General features: G+C 50.2%; 1 long non-coding RNA gene across 2 annotated transcripts; it reads right to left on the bottom strand.

The window, feature by feature from the left end:
- Positions 1-6,922: 6,922 nt before the first annotated feature.
- On the bottom strand, positions 6,923-21,076 carry LOC128830576 (uncharacterized). Of its 2 annotated transcripts, none has more exons than XR_008443607.1 (4): positions 20,768-21,076; positions 19,576-19,671; positions 18,574-18,667; positions 6,923-7,629 (listed from the first exon to the last, which is right to left on the bottom strand). It is a non-coding gene; the product is annotated as an uncharacterized LOC128830576 (long non-coding RNA). The 2 variants fall into 2 exon arrangements; XR_008443608.1 differs by lacking the exon at positions 6,923-7,629 and adding an exon at positions 16,598-16,664.
- Between the last annotated feature and the right edge of the window lie 1,601 nt (positions 21,077-22,677).

Genomic DNA, 22,677 nt, shown 5'->3' on the forward strand with positions numbered 1-22,677 from the left:
CGTTTGTGCCGTACCTGCCTGGTCCTTGGCGGTCAAGCAGTGACCTGGCTCAACCGTGATTAGTCAGAAGAGCCGACGTGCTCCCAGCGCTAGGCGGACTGGCTGTTCCGTTTGCAATTAGGTTGTACGCCAGGGTTGATGTGCGTTTACTGTTTGTACTGCAGTTGTGCCTACAGTCCCCATTGTGGTAGTACTTTGCAAGCACACGGGCCAGACCTGCACAAGGAATGCTTTGCTGGTCTGCTACAGCAGCAAAGGGCTCCCAGGGTGGGCAAAACTGCACTTTTGGTGATATAGCTTATTAGTGTCATCGAGTTTAAAGCTAGGAGACATCACCTGATTATCCAGTCTGACCTCCTGTGTATCGCAGGCCCCCAGCACCACCCAGCACCCACACACGAAACCCAACAGCCGAACTTCGACCAAAGTGTTACAGCCCACAGGAGACTTGATATGTGCTGCAGGCCAAGCAGCAGAGGAACTGAGGTGCACCAATGCCTGAGGCCCCTGCAGTGGCAGTGAAATGGGTGAGAGATACCCAGATAAGACACCTACACCCACCCACTGTAGAGGAAGGTGAAAGATCTGCAAGGGACCTGGGGCCAGGGAGGAGTCCTCGACCACACATGTGGCTAGAGCCTGAGCACGTGAGCAAGAAGCAGCCAGCCAAGCACCTGAGAGAAAACATTCCGTGCCGCCTCAGGGCCCTGGCCCCCTCTCCCAGCAGCAAAATAAGCTAGATCTGCAAAAATGGAGCTTTTCTGGTGAAATGGTGTCTACACTAGGGGCTTGTGCTGTCACAGCTGCATTGGTCAGGGATTACCCCTGACCAGCATAGCTAAGCCAGCAACAGTATGCAGCATAGCCTTGGGCCGAGCCAGAGACTGTCCCTACCCCCAAGAGCTTACAGGTAAATAGACTAGATGGGAAGGTGTGGGGAACAACGGCACGGAGAGCTGCAACACCGTGCCAAGGTCACACAGCAGAGCCCGGGATCGAACGTTGGGGTCCTGCCCACCTGTCGCTGTGTGAAACGCAGCTTAGTTTCTTGGCGCCTTTGGAAGGAGCGCGCACACTCCCCAGGAACACTGATGTCCGGGGAGAGGGCCTTAAAGTCAGTCTCCTATCACTGGAATCCCTGCAGCAGAGGCTGGCCAGACTCATTTCACTTGTGACCGTGCTCTGCTGCAGCTGCTTGGGAAATGGCAATAGACTTATTTTCCCAGGAGCTTGGTGTGGGCCAGAGGAGCCAGAGGGAGGATGCCCTTGTGCAGCTGGTGGGGGGGAGAGTCGAGCTCCCGTCCCAATCGCCGCGGTGCTCGGTTCAGCGTTATACGGGGTCTGTTTTTAGAAACAGTGGCAGATTCGCGAGCCGAGCTGAGTTTCCGAAGGGACCTATAAAACAAACAGCCTGCCATCTGCTCTATTGTCCTGGAACAACAGCTGGGGCTGGGGGAGAGGGAGCCCAAGCCACGGGAATGGAGGAGATAATGAAAGCAAACCAGGGGGGCAGAAGAAAAATGGGATAAGAGAGAGAGAAAGAGGGAGAGTGAAAACATGAGCTAGAGAGGAGGAGAGGAAAGAAAGGATGAAAGAAAGAGTCTGAGGGGAGCGCAGAGGAGCGAATGAGAGTCAGCTGAAGGAAGCTGGGAAGAGCAGAGGCGAGCGAGGCGGGAAGGCTGGAAGCGGGTGTGGGGAATTGAGAGAGGAGCGAAGTGGGAACATGCAGAGTATGGTCCAGGAGCAGCCCCCGATGCCCCACACTCAGGCAGCCAGGGGAGCGAGTTTCTGTCCCTTCTGCCGGCCAGCCCCCAGCCCTGCCAGGTCTCTCTCGCTCTCTCACCCAGCGTGCCCCACTGAGCTGGGCAGCTCTGGCATTTCTGGCCCCGGCACCAAGCTGGCATGAAATCCTGATTGCAAAAGAAACAAATGGGACAGCGTGGCCTGCGTCGCCGCGCAAGGCTCCCGCCCTGCCTTGGCTTTTAGTGAGTGCCGCAGGGCAGAGCGGGAACACCAGGCTTGGCAGCAGAGTAAATAGCAGCAACATTGGTTTCTCCAGCCCGGGAGGGAGGAGGGCTGGTTTTAATCAAAGGTAAATAACAGCCGGTATTCTCTGACCCTTAATCCAATTGGAATATAACATTCCAGCGCAGCCATGTGCCCGCTGGAGGGGAACAGCAGCGACTGTGATGGAGCCGGGCATTGGCCAGCAGCTGCTGCTCCGCACAGATAGAACCAGAGGGTGCAGTGATGGGAAAGACCTAGTGGGGCAGTCTGTCCTGCCCTGCTAGTACAGGGTTGTTCTGGACAGTGTGTTCTCTGGGGCTTTCCCAGGTCTAGTTTTAATTGTCCCACGCAATGGGACGGCCACCACATCCCTATGGAGAGCACGCTGTAGGCACTGCCTGCTACCCAGCCTGCATTCCCCTGCTGGGCTCCATTCCATCCATTGTGGAGATGGGGCCAAGCCAGAGCCCTGCATCTAAACCTCTCTGAATGTTGAGCTGGTTCTGAGTCAGAGCGGAGGTCAAGACTGGCTCTGGATCTGCAATGGGCTGCTCCAAACACTCAGGCCCCAAACCCCACTAAACCCTGGAGCAGTTAGCATCTGGGTGTAAATTCAATTATAGGGAAAGACTGTGCCTCAGATACCTACCCAATGGCAGAGGCACCCGTACGGGTCTGTCAGTCATGACCTCCATCAGGTCTTTATGGGTCTCTTCCCTGCTCCCCACCCCACCCTCCCTTTCTTGTTGCAAGGCACTTTTCAGGCTTTCATAGTGATATGGTGAGCACAGAACCTGTGGCTGCCAGAGCATCACCAGCCCTCCCTTATCATGGCTAGAAAACATACTGTTATGGTGAGAGTTGCCAGGTGGCACAATTACACACAATCTTCCAAGCTGTTTTTCCTCTTAGTGTGTGAGCAAGTTTTTAGTCTTGGCAGAAATGCAGGTGTGTTGTGTTGTTGTTGGGGTTACACAAGATTCTGGGTAGAGGGAGCTGTGGGATTGGCAGGCGAGTCAGATCTCTGCCCTGCTCTTTGATTAGAGTTCATTCCTGAGGCTGAGTTACTCCCTGGGAACCAGACATTGGTGTCGGATAGATCTTTGAAAGAAGGGATTGTCCTGCCTCTATTCCAGGACTGGTGTATGTGTGTAAATATACCAAGTTACACTTGAGTATATCAAATGCCACATGGGGAAGCTGATCTGCAAGACCCCGATATCTGCAACTGCTCAGCAGAGGAATGATGGGGTTACTGGGATCGAAAGAAGGGGCAATAATACCATATGTGCCCAGATGCAGATGGACACTGCTAGCTTTGAGGCCCAATCCTACAAGGTTTGGAGCTACTCCTGGAGGTGCTGAGGGCCCTCATCTCCTAATGACTTCAGTGTTCAACAGGTCTGGCAATTTGTCATCACCTGGCAGGATGCAGCCTCTCGTGAGAACCCCAGCTGGTACTCTAAGGGACAATCATGCACTGGCTGGTGAGGTGCGAATGTGAGAGAAAAGGTCACTTAAAAGGTCTTTTCTAGATCTATTGCTGTGATTCTATGCTCCTCCCATCTGGAGAGCCCTAGCCCCACTGTGTGCCTGCACAATGCACAAACACACATCTCCCTAGTGCGACACTGATTACGCAGTGCAAGAGGGGAGCTAAGGCCAAGAATCTCTAGCGTATTAAAGCATCTAACGCCCATTGATTTCAATGGAAGTTAGGACCCTAAATACGTTTGAGGATCTGGGCCATGTGTTCAAATTCATTCCATCATGAAAGCCTCTTCCCCACATGTATGTGTGAGCACATGTCACAGAATGTGGGGGGACACAAGGCCCTGCCCCTCCGGCTTCCTGCGATTCACCATCTCAGCAAGCCAGTAAAGCAGGAGGTTTATTTAAACGACAGGAACACAGTCCAAGACAGGTCTTGCAGGCACAGGCAACAGGACCCCCCTCCAATTAGGTCCATCTTGGGGTCCCAGGGCACCACAGCCCCCTTGGGAGGTCAGAGGCCTGTCTGCCTCCCAGCCATTCCACCAGCCAGCTCTGAAACTCTCTCTCCAGCCTTTGTTCAGTTTCCCGGGCAGAGGTGTCACCTGGCCTCTAACCCCTTCCTGGGTTCTCATGTTACATGCTCAGGTATTCTCCCTCACAGCCAGTCTCCCATCCCCCATTGCAGACCATCCTAGCCACACTCCCCTGCCTTCCCAGCCAACACTCCCCACTCAGCATTCAAAGACCACATTAAGAACAGTCTCAGTTCGTCACAGCACACACATACACTCCTGCTTCCTGGGCAATCTTTGCCTCTGTCCAAGATGAGGTGTGTGATGGGTTCAGTCATAGAGGTCCCCTGGGGACTGTCACCTGATGTGCTGAAGTTACCTCTGAGCTTTCCCTGCCAGCTTGGAACTCCAGAACCCTGCCTTGTTGATCCAGATATGCTAGCCTGCTGCAACCCAGACCCAGGTCTGGTCCATGCCCCCAAAGCTGCAGACTTTAACCAAAAATAGCTCAGCAGGTTACCTCTCCAGCAACCAGACACCCAGCTCCCAATGGGATCCAAACCCCAAATAAATCCATTTTACTCTGTATAAAGCTTATACAGGGTAAACTCATAAATTGTCCGCCCTCTAGAACACTGATAGAGAGATATGCACAGCTGTTTGCTTCCCCAGGTATTAATCACTTACTCTGGGTTCATTAATAAACAAAAGTGATGTTATTAAGTATAAAAAGTAGGATTTAAGTGGTTTCAAGTAATAACAGACAGAACAAAGTAAGTCACCGCGCAAAATAAAGCAAAAACACGCAAGTCTAAGTCTAATACATTAAGAAACTGTTTACAGGTAAAATCTCACCCTCAGAAATGTTCCAATAAGCTTCTTTCACAGACTAGACTCCTTCCTAGTCTGGGCCCAATCCTTTCCCCGGTACTGTTCTTGTTAGTTCCAGCAGACATCTTAGGTGGAAAGCAGGGGTGTTCTCATGACTGGCAGCCCCCTTTTATAGCTTTGGCACAAGGCAGGAATCTTTTGTCTCTCTGGGTCCCCACCCCTTCTACTAAATGATTTAGATGGATTCCAGTATCCGGTGACATGTTCACATGTCCTGTGAGACCCCAGCCTCCGTTCTTCCAGGGATGACCCACACATACCCAGCAAGGTTTGCAAGTAAACAGAGCCATTTACAGATCATTGATTCTAAAGCACCTTTACTGGTTTCCCCTTAATGAGTTTACATCAGTATTACAAGTTTATATCTTATTTTCCTAACTTCAGACATAGAAATAATACATGCAAACAAATAGGATGATCACACTCAGTAGATCATAAGCTTTGTAATGATACCGTACAAGAGACCTTTTGCATGAAGCATATTCCAGTTACATTGTATTCACACTCATAAGCATATTTCCATAAAACATTATGGAGTGCAATGTCACAGATGTGTGAGCCTCTTCTCAGTGCATTGCACCCTCTAACTGGTGCCTCTTACTCTGAGTGAAGAGTGTGGGGGTGTGAGTGGAGGGGTGTACAGGGGGAGGGTGGTCAGTTACATTCTTGGCCAATCCAGACTGAGGAGCCGACTCCATTCAGCACCATGGACAGCACAGCCAAGTCCGGCTAACCCCACTCACCTGGCCTATCCCCTCCCAGCCTGTGTCATTATTAGATCCTTCTGGAGGTTCATTCAGCCTAACTGGGGCTCATAGACTTTAAGGTCGGAAGGGACCATCATACTCATCCCTGCTTGCTTTGTTTTGCTTCCTAAACAGCAACAATTTTCATTTTGCAGCCCTTTGGCTCCTCTTTATGAACCAATATGCAGAGTCGATGGCGCTAAATATGCAGCTGCTCTGAGGCTGCGGCTTAGATTTGGGTTATTTTTTGCAGACAAATCCTCTTTTCTATCAGATTTGACATCAGACAATCCCTCCAATGCCCTCTCTTTCTCGCTCCCTGTGTCTTTCACTAGCTCATTCTCTCTGTCAGCCTCTGCATTTTTCTTTCCCTCACCCCTATCTTCTCTTTCTCTGCATCTCTTCCCGTTTCCCCTCATTTTTGATTCCTGTCTATTTTCCTATTACCATCTCTCCACATATACAGTTTTCTCTTCTCTCTTTAACTCTTGCAGTGCCTCTCTTCTTTCCTTTTTCCATATTTATCTCCTTCTTATCTGTTCCCCCTCCCTCTTTCCTCCTTTCCCCACCCTCCTTTCTGAGCTGCTCATTTCCAAGGAGCCATGAATTTATCAAAGAGCTGCCTCTTTGCTCTGGAGTCCTGCACACAGAGATCATCAGGCACAAACACCCAGTGGTGGCTGATCTGGCATGGCCCTCCTATAGCGGATGAAGCCTGGAATACTTAGCAGAAGCATTAACCATTTTGCAGGCCAAGCCCTTGCATCCCAGTCAGTCTAGTGTCACACCTCCTGGATGATACAGGTCAATAGCAGCCCAAAGAAGGAATCAAGGAGGGAGTAGACACAGGCACCTAGAGACTTTGGTGGTAGGCACTATAGAAAATCCATAGATAGGCAGATTAGATTAGATCAACTGCATTCGTCTAGGGCAGTGGTTCTCAAACTGTGGTCTGTGGACCACTAGTGGTCTGCGAGCTCCATTCAGGTAGTCCACCGATAGTTCCCTCTAAGGTGCGCACCTGGACAGCCGCACACAAGAATGAAGGGCCACCCACCTAATTAATGGAGCCCCACAGGTGTGGCTCCATTAATTAGGTGCCTGGACCCTGGAGAAGACGAACATGTAAGGTGAGGTGGTGGCCTTGGGGGGAATAAGGGGTAGGTGGGAGGGGGCAGTGGGGTGAGAAGAGGGGGTGGGGGGAATTTGGGATGTGCAGGGCTGCAGCGGCCCGAGAAAGAGACGACTTTCCCCAGCCCCAGCTCTGGGGCTGCCGGGGAGAGACACCCCCCTCCTTCCCAGCCTCAGCTCGGGGGCTACTGTGGCGGGGGAGAGAGGGCACATCCATCACATTAGAAAGGTAAGACTACTGATATATATATATATTTAAATACGAGTTGTATACTTTTATTTGTAGAACGAAAAATGTTATTTTTTTTTATATAGCGCTTTTATCCAAAGCGCTTTACAGTAGTTAGCTAACAGTACAAACAACATTTGGAAAGATCATTAAGTGGGCTGCCGAGACCCTCAGCAATTTTCAAGTGGGCTGTGGAAAAAAACGTTTGAGAACCACTGGTCTAAGGTTCTAACAACAGCTCTAATCCTCACTGGACAGCATTATAGTATGTGCCTGCACACAAGTAGCATGGGAATGGGGTAGGAAACTGCACAAACACTTACAGGAGCAGAAGGGGTGAAAAAGCACCCAAGGGACTTGTACCCAAAGTCCATTCCAGCCAATGAGACACAGAAATCCCCTTCTGAGTCTCCTCTCAACAGGGTTCTGCACCCAGAGGCCATTCCAGAGGGACACAGGGATCCAGTTCAGATTCTTATCCAGTTCCTCCTCTCATAGTCCATTCCAGGCTGTTTAGGAATCCAGTTCAGGCATTCCCTCCAAGGCTATACAAATCCAGATACACCCCAGAGTGGGTCCAGATCAACTCTTATTGACTTCAGTGGTAGCTATTGGTATCCTGTAGGGGAAGAATTGGGTCTGAGGCTTTATGTGGACTCCTGGAGAAAATTGTAATCGGGGCTAACAAATCACTTTGCCTGTGTTTCTGGACATTTGTCAGCATACCAGGGGTATTTACAAAAGGCCCTACAACTCCCCTCCTCCGTCAGTCACCCTCTCCCTGATGTTCAGCAGACTGTAGCACATGAGTGCTGAGATCAGCACGGGATCCAGACTATGTGTCCCTTTTCCTGACAAATCCAGAAGGGGGTGCTCTTCTCTGGCTTTCCCTTCCTCCTGGAACGGTTTTGGGGCCTGATATTCTGCTTTCTTTAAAGATGGGCCTGTCCGTGTTGTGATGCAGATGACAAGTCCCTCCTCAGCCTCCTGGCGCCGCAGGGTAGTCAGCATTAGGATGCTGCAGCAGGACCAAGGAGGAGGAGGGGTGAGTGGCTGGGTCTGGCAAGACAGCACAGCCAGGCTATTAACCACCAGTATCTCAGCAATACAGATTGCTTCCTCAACAGCAGCCCAGAAGTCACTTGTGAAAGTGAGGGGCTTTCCCCGGGGGGAGGCTGCTTTTTAAGGGAGCACTGTAAAGCTGGCATTCCAATATTTTTACCAAACAGATTTCCGAACCTGTGGCAGTCCTAACACCTTAGGTTATTAAAACAAGAGGTGAGCTAAGCTTGGGGATCGCTCCACAGTTTCTCATTGTCAGGTGTGTCTATACAGGAGGTTTTGGTTAGGGCCCATCTCTAGTTAAAAATGAAAAAAAAAATCCCATTTACTTTCCACCCTTGCTGCTGTTTGTTTATTTTTTGCATTTCTTTTAGCTGGGAGGATGAAGACAGAGCAGTCAGTTTCACTTCTGATTCTAGTGCCTGCCCTCAGCCTGTAAGGCAATTAAGCACACGTGGAATTCTCTAAACAGGTGAGTAGTCCCACTCCGGTAAACTAAACTACTGCTTGTGAGCCATCTTAAGTACTTTCCTGGATCGGAGGCCTGGTCAGTGTCACTCTCCAGTTCTCCTAGGCTCACAGGATCCTCTGCTGTTTGGCTTGCAGACGCCGCAGGAAAACAGTATTCTTTTGAAAGCAAACTGTGTTCATGGAACCTGGGTTTGTTTACTGACAAAAGAAAATCCCTGAAAACATTTCCATTGATGTTTAGGGTTTCGCCAAACCTAAATTGTAGCGTGAATTGACCTGATTGCGTCTTTTCAAATGCCAGCTGACAATGCTGCTTCAGGGGCCGATCCTAGCTGATCCTTAGCCCCTTCAGTTGGCATTGGAATTATGAGCAGATAAGGATGCTCGGTCTCTGGCAGGAACCATCTCTGAGTCTCTCTAAGCCCCACACTTTCCTCTGGGGCCAAGAAATCCCCGCTGTGAGGAGCCAGGACGCAGACAGATTCTCCATCCCTGCTTTCTATTTACCCACAGTAGCACTTTTGTTCATAACAATAATTAATACCGTTATTTCGTATTTTTCTAGCACCTTAATTCCAAGGATCACACAGAGACCAAATGATACTAATTAACCCTCACAATGCCCCTGTCAGGTCAGGATTTTATCCTCAGATTGGGAAACTGAGGCACGAATAGACTGAAGGTCAGCTCCTCAGCTGGTGTAAATCCACACTGACTTCAGTGCAGCTACATCAGTTTACATCATCTGAGGCTCTGGCCCAACATGACCTTGTATTTAATAATAGAACTAGGATTAGAACGCAGGAGTCCTGGCTCCCAATCCTATGCTCTAACCATTAGACCTTTTACTGTCTCATCTCCCTGGCTGGTGCACCAGCCCCTTCCGCTCCGGGGTGCTAACAAGTCAGGGAATACAGGCAGGGGAAACATTTACAGGGGCTTCAAGGAAAATGCTGTGCTGACGAGTCAAAGCATGCACATGCTGGCATTGTCTGGGGCCTGCTCAGGGGTCCTGGGGGCTCAGTTGGGGGATGTCCTGGAGACATCAATAAAGACAGGATAGTACTCTGTGGCAAGGCCTTCATCTCCCCTCTACCACCACTCAGCCTGAAATCTGAATTATGCCCAGGCTCCTGGGAGAGGCCTCGTGTCATCCCTGCGCAGCCTCTCTGGCTTTATTTATTCTTGGATTAGAGGGGGCAGGGAAGAGGAGGGGATGGACCCTTCAACCGAGAGCACTGGGAACAGATCCAAATAGTCCTTGGGAGTCCCTGCTGTGTCTCTGCAGCAACAGTAGGGGAGGGAGATACACACACACACACACACACAGAGGCAGACACAGATTTATCACTATTTATGTCCTTCCTTCTCCAAGGATTTCCCATCACGCTCGCTCACTGGCTCTGCTGCGGTCACAGAGACGCTGTTGGCCGGATGATGGACTCATTTGCATAACTGATCCAGCAGTGACTGTAATGGTAGCAATGTGTGTGTGTGTGGGGGGGGGGAATTGAGGCCAGACTATCTGCAGGAGAGTTACCCACCGTGTGTGTGTGTGTGTGTGTGTGTAAGGGAGTGTGCAGGGTTTGGAGGATTGTGAAGGAGCTGGGAGTCCAGAGAGAGTGCCAGCAGGGGGCACTCCAACACCACTACTTACTTACACCCCCCACCCATAACACACACACACACAGAGGGCTGAGCTCTTGGTTGTGAGAGCAGACAGATTCCCGAAGCTGACTACCTCTTCCCTGTCCCCTAGCCTGTTTGTGTGGTTTGGATCTCGGGTGTGGGGTGTGTCTTCTTGGGTGAGGGGGTGGTGAGCACGGATCTTCCCACTCACGGCAGGGGGACTGCAAACCCACTTGACTTTCTGCAAGATGAAGTAATAGACAACACGAGTGGTATGAGAGAAATGTCTAGGAGACAGGCTGTCGCTCAGGCACACCCGCACACAGTCTCGGTTCACATAAATATTCAATCACACTTCCCTGGCATGGCAAATCAAGGCATTGCATTCATAAACACACACACGTTCACAGACACACACGCTCTGAGGATGGGTACGGTAAATATGGAAGCTTAGGGACAGCCTTTCACCTTCAGGTTACCCACTCCAGTCTGGGAAACGGAACAGCTTGGGGGCATTGTGGAATGGGTTGCTGAGCCTTTCACTCCTAGGTTGGGATGCAAAGCACCTCATCTCGGGTATTAGTACTTGGGCACTACAGAGGTGGGTGCATAGAAATATTGTGGGCTGGACTCTGCTCCCCTTACTCACACTGCATAGGCCCTTACTTCACATGTGGGTCCACTGGTTTCAGTGGAGCTCTTCATGGAGTAAGATGCTACTCAGTGAGAAAGGGGGGCAGAATCTGGCACTAATGACTCAAACCTCACAACAACCCCATGAGCTCATTAATGGCTAGAGAGAACTCCCTTTACTTATCACTGGGGGGAAAACAGCATCAGCTTAATAGCACATTGAAACACTGCGCAGCCAGATAGGCCAGGAAGTGAAGAATACTATAGCTGCCTGCAAGTGGAGAGGGAATTTAATAATTCTCTGGCACTTTCATTCCTAGCATCTGAAAGCACTGGACAATTAAAGAAGTACTGCCTCACAGCACCCCTTGCAGAAGTGATCTTATTGCTAGACTTGTCTTACACAATGGGAAACTGAGCTACAGCCTAGCTTGACCAGCTTGCATGTGTTATAGCACCACCTTCATCTTGAACAGAAGGGGTGGTTTGAGCATTGGCCTGCTAAAGCCAGGGTTGTGAGTTCAATCCTTGAAGGGGCCAGTTAGGGCAAAAAATCAGTACTTGGTCCTGCTAGTGAAGGTAGGGGACTGGACTTGATGACCTATCAAGGTCCCTTCCAGTTCTAAGAGATAGGATATCTCCATTAATTTAAATGTATTTGACTAGATCAGTAAAGGTACTAGTTAGATTGAGTTAGCTAACATGATCCACCAGCTCACCTGTTCTAGACAAACAATAATACTTAGCTCTTTTGAATTGCTTTTCAGCAGTAGATCTCAAAGTGCTTCACCGCCTTTAACATACTTCTCTTCCCAACACCCCTGTGAGGTAGGGCAGTGCTATTAGTCCCATTTTACAGTAGCAGTGAGATGCAGGGCCAGAGCTCAGAAGGGGAAGGGATGGCAAACTGAGACTAAGTGACTTATAGAAGTTGACACAGGCAGTCTGTGGCAGAGCTGAACCTGAGTCTCTCAAGTCCTAATCACTGGACCACAGTCATGATGATTTCTCAAGGTCCAGGCCAGCCCTTTAGTGCCATGATTCCTTCTCTCTCTTAAAACCCCAATGACTGCAAGTGATCAGGACGTCAGTTTTAGATACCCTCCAACAGCAGGGCGAGAGGGAATCACCAGTGCCACTGCTGGCACTATCTCGTGTTCCTTAGAAGTCTGGCCAAGTCCATCCCTTCTTAGTTTGTGACAGCTCCATGACACAACACAGGATGGACATTTATTAGCATGTGCAAAATGAGAGAAGGATGGTCTCGTAGTGAAGGCACTAGGCTCGGGCTCAGGCAAGATGGGTTGAATTTCCAGCTGTGTCATAGACTTCCTTGGGCAAGTCACTTAATCTCTCAGTGCCTCAGCCCCCCATGGGTAAAATGAGGATGATAATATATCTTTGTCTGTCTTGTCTATTTGGAGGATCAAATCTTCAGGGCAGAGATTGTCTTTTCCTAGGTGTTTGCACAGGGCCTAGCACAACGAGGCCCCAATTTCAGTAGAGTGTCATAGATCCCAAGGCCAGAAGGGACCATTGTGATAATCTAGCCTGACCTCCTACATAACCAGGCCAGAGAACTTCTCCAAACTAATTCCTAGAGCAGATCGTTTAGACAAAACAGCCAATCCTGATTAAAGAATTGCCAGTGATGTAGAATCCACCACAGCCCTTGGTAAGTTGTTCCAATGGTTAATTTCTCTCACTGTTAAAAATGTTTGCATAGTTTCTAGTCTGAATTCGTCTAGCTTCTGCTTCCAACCATTGGATCATGTTCTACCTTTCTCTGCTAGAGTGAAGAGCCCATGGTTAACTGTTTGTTCCCCATGTAGATACTGATAGACTGTCATCAAGACACTCCTTAGCCTTCTCTTTGTTAAGCTAAATAGACTGAACTCTCTGAATCTGTCACTACAAGGCATGTTATCAAATCCTTTAATCATTCTTGTGGCTCTTCTCTGACCCCTCTCCAATTATCAACATCCTCGAATTGTGGTCTCCAGAACTGGACACAGTATTCCAGCAGCAGTCACACTGCTGCTAAACGCAGAGGTAAAATAACCTCTCTACTCCTATTGAGGGTGCTACTATAATACAAATAAAAACTTGATTTGTGAAGACAGGTGTTCCCTATTATGAATGATGTTGATTGACTCTTCTCTTGGCAGCCTCAGCAGAAGCCAAATATTGAATGGCTATGGAGATTGAACGATTCTCTTCTTCATTGTCCGTGAGATGCAGCTGGAATCCATTCCTGGTGGGCCCTGACATCCATTTCAGGTTCTCCTAGTCTTAGAGGCTGCACCCAGAAAGCATTCCATTTCCCCTTCTCCCTACTCTTCTGGGGGGGCTGCATCCGGTTCAGTAATGCGCTCATGGTGCCAGATTCTGATCACAGTTTCACAGATTCCAAAACTGGTTGGAGTTACTCTAGGTTTATAACAGTGTAACACAGAGCAGAATCTTGCCCATAGTATTTTGGAAACCCTCTAGTGGTGGTTCTAATTGTAACCCTTAGTACAGGAAATTGCCTCTTCGACTACACTACCCAGAATCCTTAACAGGAAGCTGCTGGGTGTATCCTTTTGGGGTGTATTGGGGGAAATAAAACAGGGTGTAGTTGCAAGCATCCAGATCCCTGTCTTTTCTTACCAAAAACCTAGCTCTGTCTGAGATTGATAAACTGCTGGAATTCTTCTGCAGTAAACTGTGGCCTGTTAGCAGACACAACTTCCTCAGCTAATCAGTAAAATGCTAACAAATCCAGTGAGCACTGAAATGCAGTTTTGGTTCGGGGCGGCTCTGTGAGCCCTAGAAATCCAGTTCAGGAAAGATCGAAAGGAGGAAACAACAGGCGCAATGCACAGTATTTAAAATGATATTTTTTTGCCTTTGGAGTTTGGCTAATTTATAATCTATAAAAGTCTCTGCATAATTGTGTCTTGATTAAAATGATATAATTAGGCGCTCTGGATCTCTCTCTCCTCTCCCTAAGATTATTTCTGTCTAATTGCTTTAATCTGTGTTTTCATGCACCCACTAGAAAATCAAAGCATGCTCCCGTGAGGACAAGAGTGAGAGGGAATAAAGCCTGCGACTCATTAAGCACGGTGGAGAGAGGAAACTGCATCTAAATCACAAATGCGTTAACAAGGTGAAATAAATGTAAAAAAAAAAAGAGAGAAGATTTAAAATTAAAACTCAACACCTGTCTTAGATTTTAATATTAATTAAGGACCTACTGAATAGCAAATTGTTCCTCATTAAAGCCATCTTCCTGCCTTATCGATGGGGCGGAGATGGGTTGGTTGGGAGATTAGAGTCTCTTTATCCATTGGCATTCTGGAAGTGAAGGCAAGAGTGTGGCCCTCAGGGAGTAAAGGGTGGGGGACTCTGCTGGCTGGAGATTGCAAAGCAGGTGGAGGGACTGGAGAGGGGAATTATGGGAAAAGGACCAGGAGGCCCAATCTAATTCCCATTAAAGGCAATGGCAAGGCTCCCTTTGACTTCAGTGGGAGTTGGATGAGATACCAGGTGAGAGCACTGCATAGGTGCCAGTGACAGGCGCCTAACGGATGGACGGATAGATAGTAATAGCTATCAGACTGATATATAAATAGCAATAGGCATGAGATGGATAGGATATAAGGAAGCATGGTAACAAACAACAGAAGATGAGGTTTGGACTAAGAAGTAAGAGCAACTGTTAATAAGTTCCTGGCCATATTTCCAGTTTGACTTGTTCTGTTAAATTCTGGAATCTTGAAAGCAGAGGTGAGGAACTAATTGTTAAGAATAATTCATTCAACCAACTGAACCTCTTTTTCTGCTTGCAGATCACAATTTATATGTTATTTCAATGTTTTTGCATTTGTTAGGTTGATTGCAACTATCCCACATCAAACCATATTAAATTAATGGAGATATCCTATCTCCTAGAACTGGAAGGGACCTTGAAAGGTCATTGAGTTCAGCCCCCTGCTTTTACTAGCAGGACCAAGTACTGATTTTGCCCCAGATTTGTAAGTGGCCCCCTCAAGGATTGAACTCACAATGCTGGGTTCAGCAGGCCAATGCTCAAACCACTGAGCTATCCCTCCCCCCCCATTGCTGAGTTGTGATTGGTCAGATAAGTCACATGCTTTTTTTCCTGCTCTGATTGAGTGAAGATGCAAGAAGAATACTTGTGTGTGAACAGACATTTCGGTCTCCATGGTATTCACAACTGTTGCAACTCTGAAATTCATATTCTGCCAACATTTTTGTGAGCAAAAGGTTATTGCTCAAACTCTTATGGAAAGTGAATATGAAAGGGGCATGGATATGGCCAAGTGGATCCACAGAAAGCGTTGACGAATAGCTGCCTAAAGGTGTTTGCATTATTCACCCAGCACCAGTGGAAACCCCCTTTATACTGCATTCGCCTGGCATGGGGGTTTGAGCCAGACACTGAGGGCTCCATCCTCAAAGAACTGAGCACTCTGGTCCCAACCCAACAATGCTCACAAACAGTCCTGTTGACTTCAGTGGAACTGTTCCTGTGCAGGCTTGAGTGCTTTGCTGGAGCACAGTCCGAGGGCCTTACTGAAGTCAATGCCCAAACTCCCATCTGCCTCAGCGGGGCCAGGATCTCACCCCAAGTGCTCGGCACCATTCAGGATCAAGCACCAAGAGGGAAGCAGCTGTCACCTCAGTGCAGCAGTTGAAGGGCTAATTTGTTAACAGAGAGAGAGGGAGGAACTACCCATGGTATATGAGTTCACGAGGCCAGTTCAGCATCCCTGTGGCCCTGCTCTAATTAAGTGGAGCCCGTCGTCAAGTTACTGACTATTTTATAATGTATCAATTTTAGGTTCTTTAGAATATTTATGATCCATGGGTTAGTAAGTGATATTTTATAGGCCAGGACTGTATATAAGGGAGATAGATACGTAAAATATACATAATGTTATTTGTTTTGATAATTTATGACAGTGAAATCTGTAGCCTTGGATATTTTTGTATAAATCTAATAATAATAATAAATGCATTACTACGTGCTGAGCAGTTTCCATGCATATAGGAAGATTCTCTCTGTCTCTCTCTGGTTTTTTGACTGCATCTATTACTGTGCTATAGAAGTCTGTACAATTTTCCTTCTGGGATCTATATTTTTGTTAAACAAATGTCTCATTTAATATCTTAGCTTTCTCTCACTAAACACAGGTCAATCAATAGCCTAGAAAGGGCACCGAAGAAATAAACGAGAGTCCAATCCTGCTGCCTTTGAAACGGATGGGAGTTTTGCTGTTGATTTCAATGGGAGCAGGACTGGATCCTTTGCCATTAGCTATGGGAGAAGGTGGGGAGCGGCCATGACTTTTTCACGTCATAATCTCCATCTCCCAGCTCTGCTCTGGGAATTGATGATGCCCCCACTCTCCTCCCCTCCATGGGCCACCCTGGCTGGGATTATTTCCCTGTGATTCACTGGGCTCATTTGTTATTCTCTCCCTTAGCTCATGAGAGGGTTGAAATCCTACTAACAACATCTACTGCTCACACATCTACTGCTTCTCATCTCCTGCTCCCACAGCCCTTCAAAAAGTTGGGGAAACTGAGGCACAGAGTGGTGTGGGGACTTACCCAACACCACACAGTGAGTCAATGGTACTGTCATGATCTCAGGTGTCCTGGCTGCCAGTTAGGTGTGCGATCCAGCATACCACACTGCCTCGAGTCAGGTTCCTGCTTGACAGCGGAGAAAGGGAGGAAAGGAGAGAGAAGGCCTGGAAAGGACACACTGTCCGTCTGTCTGTCCCCTCCTTCACCCATTCCAACTGTGGGGTTTTCTGTTTTAATATTTATTTTATCTCATTCCTGACGTGAAAGATTAAAACAGAAGAGATTAAAAGATTACCAAAGTGGATGAGATGGACTGTGCTGTCTCTCTCTTCCTCTCACTGGGGTAGAAATCTAGGAAACCTCACTCTGTCTCTTTGTCTCCCCCTGCCACCTCTTTCCCCACCCTCCTCTGTTTCATCTCCCATTGATCTTTGAAGATCAAAAGGACTTTTGATTTTGAAGTACGCAAGTCTGTCCGTCTGTCTTGAAGGCCACTTTTTCATCCCTGTCCAGCTGTCCCCTAAGGGGGTGATTGAAACATGGTGTGCAGGTCAACAGGCAGTTGCAGGACGGGGAGTTGGGGGGGGGGAGAGAGGGAGGGGAATGGGATTGATATGGAAAGCTGCCTGCCTGGGATTGGTGGAGCCACCATAATGATATCATAGCTCGCTTTGCATAGCTGCCCCCTGTGACTCCAGCTCCACCCCTTTTCCTCTCTTCCACAGGATGCCCTCATTCCTCCCTGTGAGTCCTGGAATCTATCCCCTCCAAGGAGGCTCTGGGGCATGCCAGGGAGGATCAGAGGCAGCCTGTGTCTCACCCAGGGCTCAATTCCCATTCAGAGAGCAGGGTATGAAGGAGAAGCCTGGGATAGACTGAACATTGGGGCCAAGCTCCTCTTTCACCCCAGCAGAGAGAGGAATGGGTGGGGTCCGACTGGGGGAGCCATGAGTGGGAAGAAGGCTGGAACGGAATGAACTGGATGTAGGATTCTCCTCTCTCTCTCCTGCAGGGCAGGTGGGAGGGGAGTGTCCCGTCAGAGTGACATTCCCTAGAGCCCATAGGCAGCTCTGACATGTTTTTTAAGCAGTGGGTCTAGACTCAGATTCAGACATAGCAGAGATCAGCTCCAATTCATTACACAGATGCTGGGGACAGAGAGCAGAATAACCCTATCTTTCGTTAGATACCAAACTGCACCTGCCTCCCATTAGGCATATGTCACCCAGAGCCCCTCGTCCTGCACAAATCCATGGCTCCGTGCAAGGTCCTGATCACTCCCTCCCAATACTGGAGGTACACAATGCTCCTGGGTACACTTCTGAAAACCTGCCCCCATCCTGCCCCTTCAGACTGGGTAGTGGGATTTATTACTCTCCTCTTGAGTGGGGTTTGCAATGGAGGGAGTGGGGAGTCCGGCTGGGTCAGATTGCTAAGGGTAGTTTGCCCAATGCCAGCAGTGCCATGCCCACCCCTCGGAGCTGATTTCTAGGGCAGAGAACTCTCCAACTCAACTCCCCTGTGAGCGCCTGTTAGTCAGCAATCCTGTAGACCTGCCAAGGGGACGACGTTCAGTCTGCCAGCGCCGGCAACATGTCATTGGAACTGGCCTCTATGTACAGGGCTGTTAGGGCAGCAATTGGTACTGGCACTATGTCAAATGAACCCAATCTCCATGTTGCAGACCCAGTACTGGTATCATTAAAATAGACCCAGGCTCCATTCAGTGCAGAATAAGGCTCTGGTATAATCATCATCATCATGAATACTACTTAGCCCTATGTAGTGCTTTCCATCTCCCAAACAGTGTACACGGAGCAACTAGTTAACCACGTAAAATGGACGTGGCGTCTCTGAACAGGGCAGCTGGTGCAGAACAAGGTACCAGTGTAATGGACAACAGGCCCTTCCCTTCCCCCTCCCTCTTCTTTCCCACCTTCTGGAGTCCCTGCCCCAAGCTGTGAGGGTGGGAACCGCCGACAAAAAAAAACCCTTCTGCCAACTTTGTGTTTCTCCCTCTCTCTTTCTCTCCAGCTGCCTGCGAGGGAGGTTCAGTGAAAATAATGAACTAAAAGCCAAGGCCCAGAGAAAGCTGATTCATCCCCCGCCCAGGGCCAGCGGCCGGCTCCAAGCAGAGCTGTAAAATCAATCTGTCACTGCTCACCGCATTATAGATCAGCGGAGAGATTCTGACTGCAGCGAGAGGCTGAGCCTGGCCTCCTCATGGGTCCCTCCTTCTTTCCCAGGCAGAGCAGGAACTGCGAATGCAGCCCCCACGAGGGACAGAGACAGACGGACAGACAAAGGGAGGGAGGGGGAGAGAGAGAGAGAGAGATATCAGCTGGCCTGGTGATTGGAATCGCTCCCAATGTGACCCCTTCCCCTGCCAACACTCACCAAGCTCCAAAGGCAGATTACCCTGTGCATACAGCCACTTTCCTTCCCTCCTTCTTCCCACTCATGGGGTCACACCTGGATCAAGAAGTGTGTGTGTGTGTGGGGGGGAGATAGGGTGAATGACTTCCTCTCCTCATGCTCCTTTGGGAATGGCTGTGCCCTCCCTCCCCAAACACCCTGAGAGGGCTCTATGGGGCTACTTCAACCCCCCTTCGCCAGAGTGACATACAGATGCCTTAATGGGACCCAGACCCTACCCCCTTGTCTGCTTACTGATCTTCATGGAGGGCAACGTTTACAAAACTGAGTGCTGAGGGCTGTCTGGAAGGCTAGGCTACTAATGGTGGTAGTGGATACAGGAGAGGAGAAGGCCTTGCTTATTGAGTGATGAACTGGGAGAGGGACTGTCTCTACAGCTGACGTAGGCAGAAAGTGTGGAAAACATTCTTAACTTGTGTAGTCTATTCAGTCATGGGATAATCCCCAGGGACATTTACAAATGGAGTGGACAAAGCCGTGAAGAATATATTGCATGGAAGAATTCTGCACTGGACCAGGCGATGGACCCAATGGGGCTTAATATATCTTGTTCATTCATAGTCCTTTGGATTCTCAAGTCTGTGTGTGTGCACTGTGGGCAGTTTTCCTATAGTTGTTGTGGATGGGCAAGATAAAGTAGTTTTCCTGAAGCGGGAGAGAGAGAGAGACAGAGAGAGAGAGAGTAAATGTGGGTTATATTCCCGGTTCTTTCACTGACATACTGGCTTACCTTTGGGGAAGTCACTTTACTTCTCCATGCCTCAGTTTCCCCCAACTGTAAAATGGGGATAATGATACCGACCTCCTTTGCAAAGCGCTTTGTGATCTATGGATGAAAAGAACTAAGTATTATTATTATTATTATAACAAAGGACAGAGTTTCTCTATAGTTGTTCCCTACACTTGTGCATGTGCGTGTGTTTGATAGATGGAGTAGTTATACCAACTTATTGTTCTGTTTGGATAGGCCTAGCACAATGGGCTCCTAGTCCATGACTGGGGCTCCTAGGTAATATTACAATACAAATAATAATAATTAATAATAACATCACTCTTTCATATGCTTGTGTGGATATGTTTGATCAACAGGATAGTTTCTCTATGGTTGCTGCATTTTTGTGTGCAATGTCAGTTGTTTCCCAGCTTCTGTGTGTGTGTGTGTGAGTGAGAGAGAGAGACAGAGAGATGAGTAGTTTCCCAGAAGCTGTTGTATGTATGTTTATATTTGTGCATAGCTGCTGGTTTCACTCCAGCTGTTGTTTGTGTGCATGTGTGTGTTGGGAGAAGGAGATGTGAGCCGTTTCTCTGCAGCTGTGTTTGAGGGACTTGGACCATTTCCCTTCCATTGTTGCATGTGTGTGTTTGGGTGAAGGACATGAGGAGTTTCTTTGCAGCTGTTGTGTCTGTCTGTGTGTGTGTTGTGCCTCAGAGAGTGGACAGTTTTTCTACAGCTGTGGTGTTTGTGAGTGTGAGGAACAGAGCTATCTTCCTTTCTGCTGTTGCATATATCTAGGTGTGCAAGGGCAGGAGGTTGGAGACAGGCATTATTTCTCTACATCACTTGTGTGTGTCTGTTTCTGTGAGGGATATGATGATTTCCCTGTAGCTGTTGTGCTTGTGTGTATGGGGAATGATAGTGTCTCAGCAGCTATGTATGTGCGTGTGTGTGATTGTGTGAGGGGAGTGCTATAGCTCCCCAGCAGCTGTTGCATGTGTACGATTGTGTGAGGGGAGGGGATAGTTTCCCAGCAGCTGTTGCATGTGTGCGATCGTGTGAGGGGAGGGGTGTAGCTCCCCAGCGGCTGTTGCATGTTGTGATGCTATGTATATGTGGGTAGTTTCCCAGCGGTTGTTGCATGTGTGCGATCGTGTGAGGGGAAGGGTGTAGGTCCCCAGCAGCTAAGGGAGGCCCACCCCCTTACCTGTGTGCACCGGAGCTGTGGCTGGGCGCTAGCTCCATGGGAGACAAACCTTCACTTGTCACAGCCTCCCCAGCTGGGAGCAGCAGCATCGCCTCTCGCCCCAGAGCCCGGGCCGAATTAATCACTGGCGGTTTAAATGCCACTACAGCCCCTTCTGCCTGGTGCTCCCGGTGATGCAGCTGCAGCGGCGGCGAATCCCCCGCCTGTCTCTGCCCGCCCCGGCTTCAGCCTCCGTCTCCGCCCGGCCGGGGGATCGTGAGCCCGGCCGCTGGGCCTCGGGGCAATGAAGCAGCTGGGGGAGAGGGGAACCCACCGTGCAAAGGGGTGAGGCCGGGGGAGGGGGCCCCCGCGCGCACACACACACGCGCGCGCGCGGCGGGAGCGTCAGCCCTTGCACTAGCGATCATCGAAGCCAAGAGGGGCTGAGAGTCTCCCCGCTGGATCGGCAGGTATGTGTCTCGCTCGGCGGCGGCTGTGCATGCACCGTGGGGCTGGCTTCCGCCCCGGCTCTTCGTGTCGCCCCTTGTCTCCCAGCCAGGTTAGGGAGAGAAGGATCAAACCCGCCCTCTGCATCTCTCCCTCCCCGCTCCAATCTCCCCGGTCTCTCTCCAGGGCTGTAGCTGCTTTGGGGCCAGGTGGAGGCAGGGCAGAGGCTCCGAGGGGCTGGCCGGCCGCATGAAGCACATGTGAAGAGGGGAGGGAGGGAGCGTTGCCTTGCATGCAGATGGTCTCTCTGTATGCCGAGGGGTCGTGAATATGCCGAGCCGGCGGCGTGCAGCTGGGGTCGGCTGGATTTCTCCGTTGCAACCCCTGCAGGAGCAGGAGGGGTAGGTTTTAATTTTGCGCTGGCAACTATAGTGGCAAGAGGGAGATTGTGTGTCTCCCCCCCCCGCCCCTTTTCTCCAGCCTCTGTGGCTTTGCAAACTTTGGCGGGGGTTCTTTGCAGGGGCAGGAGTGCGTGGGTGGCGGGGGTATGTTTTCAGTGGGTGGGGAAAGTCAGCCTCCTGCTCTCCCTGCCTCCCCCCGTGCTGTGCTGGCAGGCTCCACTGGCTGCAGAAGGCTCCCCGGGAATGTGTGGTGTGCGCCTGCAGCTGGCCAGCGCCACAGGGGGCCAGCCCGGAGAGCCGGGTGCCTGTGTGTGTGCTGGGAGCAGGGTGCCCGCGCGCCGGTTTATTGCACCCGAGAAAGTGTGCCCACATTTGTATGCGTCAGCAGCCCCCTGCTTTGGACCACAGGGTGCGGGGAGGAGAATCTGAACAAGGCGGACCGGACGCATCCCATTGTCATCCCAGGACAGACAGTGGAGCTGGCCGGAGAGCAGCAGAGACCTGCCGGTGCTGCAGCAGCCGACATGCTCGGGAGGTGCTGTCTGTGCGTCTGCTCCTGTGTGCGCGTGTGGCGTGCACATGTGTGTCAGCATGCATGCAGGCGTGCGCGCCCCGGGATGTGCATGCGTCCTCCTGTGTGCGCACGTGTGTGTGAGTGCACATGGGTGCCTGCTGCAGGTCGGAGAGAGTGCACATGCATGCATGTGGGGGTGGGACTTGGAAGCGCGGAATGGTTCCGTATTCTCCCCTTCCCCCGCGAGGCCGGGGTGCTGAGCGGGGCTCTGGGGCGGTCGGTCTGGGAGGTGGGTGGCCGGGCCCATACCCGGGGGGCTCGCCTGCGCCGCGCTGTGTCACGCCCGGGGCGGGGGTGGGATAGCTGGGGAGCGGGGCCCCGGGCCCGAGCGCCTGGGCGTGATGCTGCCACCGCGGCGCTGTGTGCTGAGCAGCCCCCGCCCGTGTGGGTCCGGGGGAGGTGCAGCCTCCCGGCAGCGCTAATGCAACAGCCCGGGAAAGCTTCATTTGCATGAAACATGCATTATTAATCTATTTAAATACCGCCGCCCCCAACCTCCCTCCGCCGCC

Source organism: Malaclemys terrapin, chromosome 1 (assembly GCF_027887155.1).
Source record: "Malaclemys terrapin pileata isolate rMalTer1 chromosome 1, rMalTer1.hap1, whole genome shotgun sequence".
Lineage (NCBI taxonomy): Eukaryota > Metazoa > Chordata > Testudines > Emydidae > Malaclemys > Malaclemys terrapin.